Raw genomic sequence first — 7,618 nt, forward strand, 5'->3', positions numbered from 1 at the left:
GCAAACTCACTTGCATAAAAGAATGAAAAAATGCCCATATTCTTTTATAAGTCCACTTCTGAACGGGATTTCCTGTCTCTCATTTTTATTTAACTGTAAACCTTTCGAAAAACTTTGTTAACTCAGAAAAGTGAGTAAAATAGTGTGTGTGTGTGTGTGTGTGTGTGTGTGTGTGTGTGTGTGTGTTTCTTTCAGGGCAAGTGTTCAACCCAGCTTGTGTATATGTATCATAACTGCTCATTATGCTCATAATTAACTCCCTATGGGATTTCAGGACTGCCTGTTCTCTCAGGGAAAAGAAAAGTGAGATAAATGCTAGTTTAGATTAAAAAAAAAATACTAGGCACTGTGTGTGTGTGTGTGTGTGTGTGTGTGTGTGTGTGTGTGTGTGTGTGTGTGTGTGTGTGTGTGTGTGTGTGTGTGTGTGTGTGTGTGTGTGTGTGTGTGTGTGTGTGTGTGTGTGTGTGTGTGTGTGTGTGTGTGTGTGTGTGTGTGTGTGTGTGTGTGTGTGTCCTGGGAAACCCTACATTATGGGGAACTAAACCAAGGTGCTAGGCAAACCTGTTAGAAAACCTGTTTTATTTGATTTAGTATTTATTGTATTTTAGTATTTATTTTAATATTTTAGTATTTTATTTTATGTTAGAGGGCAGAAATGACACACATCACTTTTAATAATTTTTGAAAAATTATTTATACTTCTTTTTTTTTTTTGCAGCCTCCGTAAAATGGTTTTCTCCCTGTTGCTCTTGTTCTGTCTCCATCCATCTTTCCCTGTGCAAGCTGCCTATATCATTATGAGTTATCCATATATATGCATAAATGAATTCCAATCATTTATACATGTCCCTATAATATGTGTCCTCATTTGCATAATCTTCACTTGGGTACTTGTGCATTCTCCGCTCTCGGTTCGCTCTGGCTGGACTGTGAGCTTCTCCCGCTTGCATCCCTGCCTTCCCCTGTCCTCTTCCATCAAACTCTAACTCTCTCTCTCTCTCTTTCTGTTGATTTCATGTTTTAACTCGCCCCTACTTCCCGCCTCTCTCTGATGAGACCTCTTTGAAGTCATGGTTGTCACAGCAACGACATGATAGTGAGGGGATGGTTGCGGGCTATCTCTCTGTGGAACGCTGGGGATTCTCTGATCGTCCCAAGTCTATAAATCAAACTCTAAAATTAGCATTTTTCTTGGTGAGTGAATATGGCTATCATTCAAACACAATCGTAAATGTTCACCCACGGTAGTGTCAGTTTCCCCCCCAGCACATTTAAAATCATGTCTGTCATCATTGCATGTTGTGAAAGCCCTTTGATTGGTTTCAAATGTCACGCTGTGTGATATTTGAGAGTGCACTGTTTCGTAGGAGATTTGAATGCAGATTTTAGGCCATTCGTGAATGGAGATTTCAGGTCAGTCAACAGCACTGTGTGTTATTTTTATCACACATGTATTGGGTTTCCCCACCAGGGGTCTAAAAATAGACACACAAAAAAAAAAGAAGAAGGGAGAGGCAGTTTAGTGGGGAGTGGGAGGGAGGAAGAGGAGAGAGAAGAAGAATGAGCAAGTGAAAGACTAGCCCGCTCCTCCTCTTGTGGCCTTTCTACTGGAGTGGATCGATCACGAAGACCCTCAGAGGGTCTCAATCTCGAGGCCACCATAAAGTGAATCCTTCATTACATACTGCCAGTGGCCAAGCCTTTTTGGTATATGTGTGCAAAATGAAGCCTGAGCTCAGTGAAAGCGAAATTGGATGAAGCCTATATTAAAGAGCAAATCACCGGAAAATGGTCTGTAATAGTATATGACAGATTTATGCGTTTAGCTAAAGCTGTTTTATGAAATATTATCACTATATATTTTAAAGCCTTGTCTGCTTCAATTTACACACACACACACAATGATAACCTACAAGTGTTAGATTTTATTTAAAGGGATAGTTCACCCAGAAATAAAACATTCTGTCATAATTTACCCACCCTTTATTTATGTTTGTTGTCCATACATTGAAAGTCAATGGAGTCTGTGGGGAGCAGGGCGGGGCCGAGAGCCTTGGGAACGGAGCGAGGCCGGTGGTGTGAGTGTTAATGAGCATCACCTGTGCGCCACACCGGTTTTGAGTTCCATGAAGGAGCTCCGGAAAAATAAAAAGAGGAGTGACAACAGTGCAAAACAAGAGAGAAACGCCTTGGACTTTATGTTGATGGTTTACTTTATGTTAGTGTTTATTTACATCAAGTGCAAATAACATGCCTTGTTGACAAGTGCTATCCGCATTAGCTCCACCTATCAATGCCTGGTTGGGCCACATAAGATTAAAAAAGACGCACGTATTCAATGTCTTCAGTGCTGTAGTGAGTAAAACGGAAGGCTCAAGGATCTAGATTTTGACGCGATCGAATCGTTCAAATCCGCCTTTTGCAGAGCTTGCTCTTCTCCCCTTTTCCATCACATATCACTTCGGAAAGGCATTTAATTTTAATTAAAAAAATTAAGAACATTTTCTAAAAATAGAAAGAATGTGCAAAACTAAATGTTTAATAATAATAAAAGCATTTATTGGGTAGATGTAAGCTAGGTGTTTTTTATTGTCCCGTTAAGGCAGCATCCATTTAATAATTTTAATAAATATAATCATTTACACTCTATGTTATTATTGCATTCTGTTAATGTAAAACAATACTGAGGTGCAAATAGTATGTATCTGTCAAAATAAAGTATACAGTGCATGTAATTATTATTTACACATATTGTAAAGAACTGCTTTTACATGGAGCATTGAATATATCACTATTTTCACTTAGTATGCTAATTCACTTAATAGCATCTACAGCTAGTTGCACTTAGTGTAAATAACATCTATCACTATTTGCACTTATAGTGAATAGCAATTATCAGCATGTAAATAACAATTATCGCTAAGAAAATATGCTAAGTATTTTCACTGAGCGTAAATAGAATCTAGTGCAAATAGCCACTGCCTTATTTTATTTATATGTCGCAGTCGTCCGTGAGGGGCTGACGCTTATTTTCGTTTTGTTGTTCGTTTGTTTTATTATTAAAGTTACGTTCATCGTTTGGCTCCTTCCCTGGACGTGAACTTTGTTACAGAGTCTAACTAGATTGGGCAAATTCTTCAAAATATATTTTTCATGAAACTCTAGATGGCGCTGGCTGATAGTAGTGTTTCAACGGATCGCAAAACTCACGGTTCGGATCATACTGGGGCTTTTGAGTCACGCATTAGATAATTTTTCGGATCAGCAAGAAGAAAATTGTGGTGGGGTGGGTGGGACTTTGCTTTCCATTGATTACTTAAAAAAAGTACTTTAAGTACGGTGTCACTTTAAGAGCTAATGGATCCAGTATAATGATACACGTCCGATTTCTTTCTCAACTCTCCACGTCACTTAAAGGTGCTGTATGTAACTTTTTGACTGTACTAAAGCATAAAAATACTATAATATGTTTGCAGATATTTAGGAAACATGCTGAGTTTGCATACGCGTTTCTCCGAAAAACAATACTACAGCCAGTTATTCAACTTTGAAATGCGCGTTCCATGTCGGAATGTCTGTTTGTTTTGGTCTGTGTGATAACGCACGTTGCCAATTTACCCAATAGTATTTCGACAACACAGGTTGCCAGGTGGCGTAAAACACAGTGTATTGCTGCCATGGAAGCCAGTGAACAAACTGGATCAGAGATCGCAGATTCTACCCGACCTAAAAAGCCTTGACATTAATCTAAAAATCTCTATGAACGGAATCACATTAAAACGCAAAAATTTTAACTCATCAACTTTCAGCGTGTAAGTCTATTTGCTTCCATAGTCACTCACTCGTTCCTGTTGTGTGTCTTTAAACTGGCAACCCGCATGAGCGTCGAGTCTGAGGAGGAGGGGGCGGGGCAAACAATATTTAGAATTCGGACTGCAGTACCCATTTCAACCACTATCATTCTTACATACTACACCTTTAAGACATAACTGACTGTGTTTACGAGAATACTTGCTATCATAAATGCGCCTCTCTCTGTATGTGTGCGCCTCGGATGTGTGCGTTCTTTCTTTCTTTCTTTCTTTCTTTCTTTCTTTCTTTCTTTCTTTCTTTCTTTCTTTCTTTCTTTCTTTCTTTCTTTCACTGTCAGATAGAATGAATAGCAAAGCATAAAACATGAGAATGCTTCAGTTATCTGTTGAATTATTCAATTATTCATCTATTTTTCAACTCTATTATTGATCCTGATAGAACTGACTGAATGGTTAATGTCTTTCTAAGACAGAAAAAGAAACTGAGGACAAAACGCGGGTGTGTGATTGTTGGTGTATGTTGTGTATGCATTCTGCTTTGGTATAATCTAAATCTTTCTGACAGGCTTTTGTTTTTCACCTTCTGCTTCCTTGTTCAATCACACATGCACAAATGCACATGCACCACAAATGTCAATGCTTCTCTGCTGCATGGGCAGGCTGGTAGTAAAAAGCTCCAGGCTGTGCAGTGCTGCACCTTAAACCACACACAGTTCTTCATTATCCCACAAAGGTTTATCACATATATACACACATAGAGGCTGTATAGAGCACAAACACACACACATTGTGTTTTCATGTTTTATGGGGACCTTAAATAGACATACTATGCTGTACAAACTGTATATTCTATCCCCTTACAGTAACACTACCCATCTCAGAACATTTTCTGCATTTTTTACATTTTCAAAAAAACTCATTCTGTATGATTTATAAGCCTGTTTCCTCATGGGGACCTCAATTTAGATCCCCACGTTGACACGAGTCCCCATGAATGTGCATTCAGGTTGAAGTCTCCACCGGGATAGAAAAACACACACACGCCACACAGACACAGACACAGACACACACACACACACACACACACACACACACACACACACACACACACACACACACACACACACACACACACACACACACACACACACACACACACACACACACACACACACACACACACACACACACACACACACACACACACACACACACACACACACACACACACACACACACACACACACACACACACACACACACACACACACACACACACACACACACACACACACACACACACACACACACACACACACACACACACACACACACACACACACACACACACTGCAGTGTTATAAACATCTGCTCATGTGCTGCAGTCTAGTGGTATCTCTTAAGTTTCCCACAGCAGAATGAGTTTTCTTTTACTGCAGTATAGTGGACATATGACAGCGCGTTATGGACCTTAACCTCTGTTATTTATTGAGTTTTACACACAAGTTTGTTGTTGTTCTCTTTAATGTTAATTGTGCTGGTCCATATTGGGCATCTAAATCCTGATTTTGTTTCTCATGGCTTTTAGTAAAAAAATAAAAAAATAAAGCAAAATTCACGTGAAATCCATTTAAATGCACTGTTGAAAATGTTAATAAAAAGTTATCTTAATTACCTAACCATACAGTGCAGAATATTATATTTTAAAATGTCAAAGTATTTTTAAGACTGCGTTTTAATGTAAAAGTATATTGTTAAAATGATGTTTTATAAGTAAGTGTCAATCACGTTATATAGTATGTACCTGTATGGTAAGGAGACAATCCCTCTCCAAAACCATTATGATTGTTTAGATTTTAATTAGTTTCTTATTGGTGTTATCAGCTATGAACTTTGGGTTGCCTTTAATGTTGTTTTATTATTGTTTATTGTGTCATTTTAGCGTCTTGGTGTTTTGTGTTTGTGTTGGTCACACTGTGCCTTTATTATAGGACAGTTACTGCAGAGACAATTTTGTACGAACTTTTGTACGAACGTCTATGAATATCCATTTGTTTTACAGAACAAAAAATGAATGGCTCAAATTGGTCAGTATATTAACAATAATATATACTTTAATTACATACAGTTAGGAACTGAAACATGTACAGTCACCCAAATTACATCACTTGTGTAAATATGCACTGTATAAAATGTTAGTAAAAGTTACCTTAAAATATATTTGAAAAGACATATATACAGTATGTATGTATATTTGTATATTATATATGTAAAAGTATGATTTATATATATATATATATATATATATATATATATATATATATATATATATATATATATATATATATATATATATATATATATATATATATATATATATATATCAGTAAATTATTATAGAAAGTTTATTAATACACATTTTAGTGATTCTGAGAATTATGAAAAATAAAAATAAAATTGCCTCTAAAAATTCACAAAAAATTTAAAAAATTGCAGAATCTATTATTCTTTATAACCTCCAATCAACGCTGCCTGTAAGTGCTTAGAAGCTTCTGTCAATGATAATCTTTGGTTTTCATGTTACCACTGCTTTCTTCAAATTCCACCCAATAGTTTCAAAGAGATCTAAATCTGAAGACTGTACAGGTCACTCGAGAACATTCTACGACTCATCCCTGAACCAAGCTGGAGTAGATTTGGATGTATACTTTGGGATGGCTGTCCTGCAGTAAAGTCCATTGATGATCAAAGCTTCAGTCTCTGCACCGAAGACATCACCATCTTTGCCAAAATGGCTTGACACTTTAAAGAATTCATGATGTCCTTCACACAGTCAAGATTTTCACTTCCTGCAGCAGCAAAGCACCCTCATAACAAGACTGGACCCTTCGTGTTAGACCATGGAGATGGTGTTCTTCTGCTCAGAAGCTGTGCCTTTTTTGCACCAGACATAGTGATCCAAGGGACCAAGAAATTCCAGTTTGGTCACATCACTCCATAAAACATTCTTCCAGAACTCCACAGGTCTATCCAAATAAAGTTTAGCATATTCTCACGTCAGCTTTTTATGTTCTTCTTGGTCATGAGTGGCATTCTGCAAGATGTCCCAACCTGAAGGCCATGCTTGTCTAGTGTTCTTCTTATGTTTTTCCTCCTTTCATCAGGTCATCTTGCAAGTCTTTGGCAGTAAATTGAGGGATTTTCTCAGTTGCTCTGATCAAACACTTTATTCCCCTTAATGGTATTGTGCGTATTCTTCAAAACCCTCAAAGGTTTTCTGGTACAACACATTTTAAACGTATAGAATAAGGCTGTCAGCTGTGCCTCAAGGAACTTTTAGTGTTTTAGAAATCTTCCTTTAGACTTTCTAATGTAATTTGTTCTCTACAGCTTTTGTGAGAGTTTCTTATTTCATATTTAGTTTTTATAGTCTTTTATATAGTCTATATAGTCTATTATAGTTTTATAGTATTATAGTCATATTTGCTACTCAACTTTAGCATAAACATAATTGTGTTTCAACACAATTTTGTACCATATGGTACAAATAAAGGACTTAAAAACAGCAGCGTTGAACACGGGTTGAATAATTATGACATACAGTAGCTGTATTACAAAAAAATTGATAGAAAAGCTTACATTGTGTAAATGATTACAGTCTGATACTGTATACCTACTGTATAATATTTAGTAATTCCTGGAATCATATCACTTTATGTAAAAAAAAAAAGGTAGCCCAAAAGTAGCATTTAAGTACGCACGTATGCATTTTAGTTAAAGGACACAATTTTTGTTGTTCAGGGAAC

At 36.9% G+C, this 7,618-nt stretch overlaps 1 protein-coding gene across 1 annotated transcript in view; it reads left to right on the forward strand.

The window, feature by feature from the left end:
* Positions 1-7,618, forward strand: part of LOC307133598 (craniofacial development protein 2-like) — a 1,416,430-nt gene that overhangs the window by 804,499 nt on the left and 604,313 nt on the right. The window lies entirely within an intron of this gene.

Source organism: Gobio gobio, assembly GCF_949357685.1.
Source record: "Gobio gobio genome assembly, chromosome: 11".
Taxonomy (NCBI): domain Eukaryota; kingdom Metazoa; phylum Chordata; class Actinopteri; order Cypriniformes; family Gobionidae; genus Gobio; species Gobio gobio.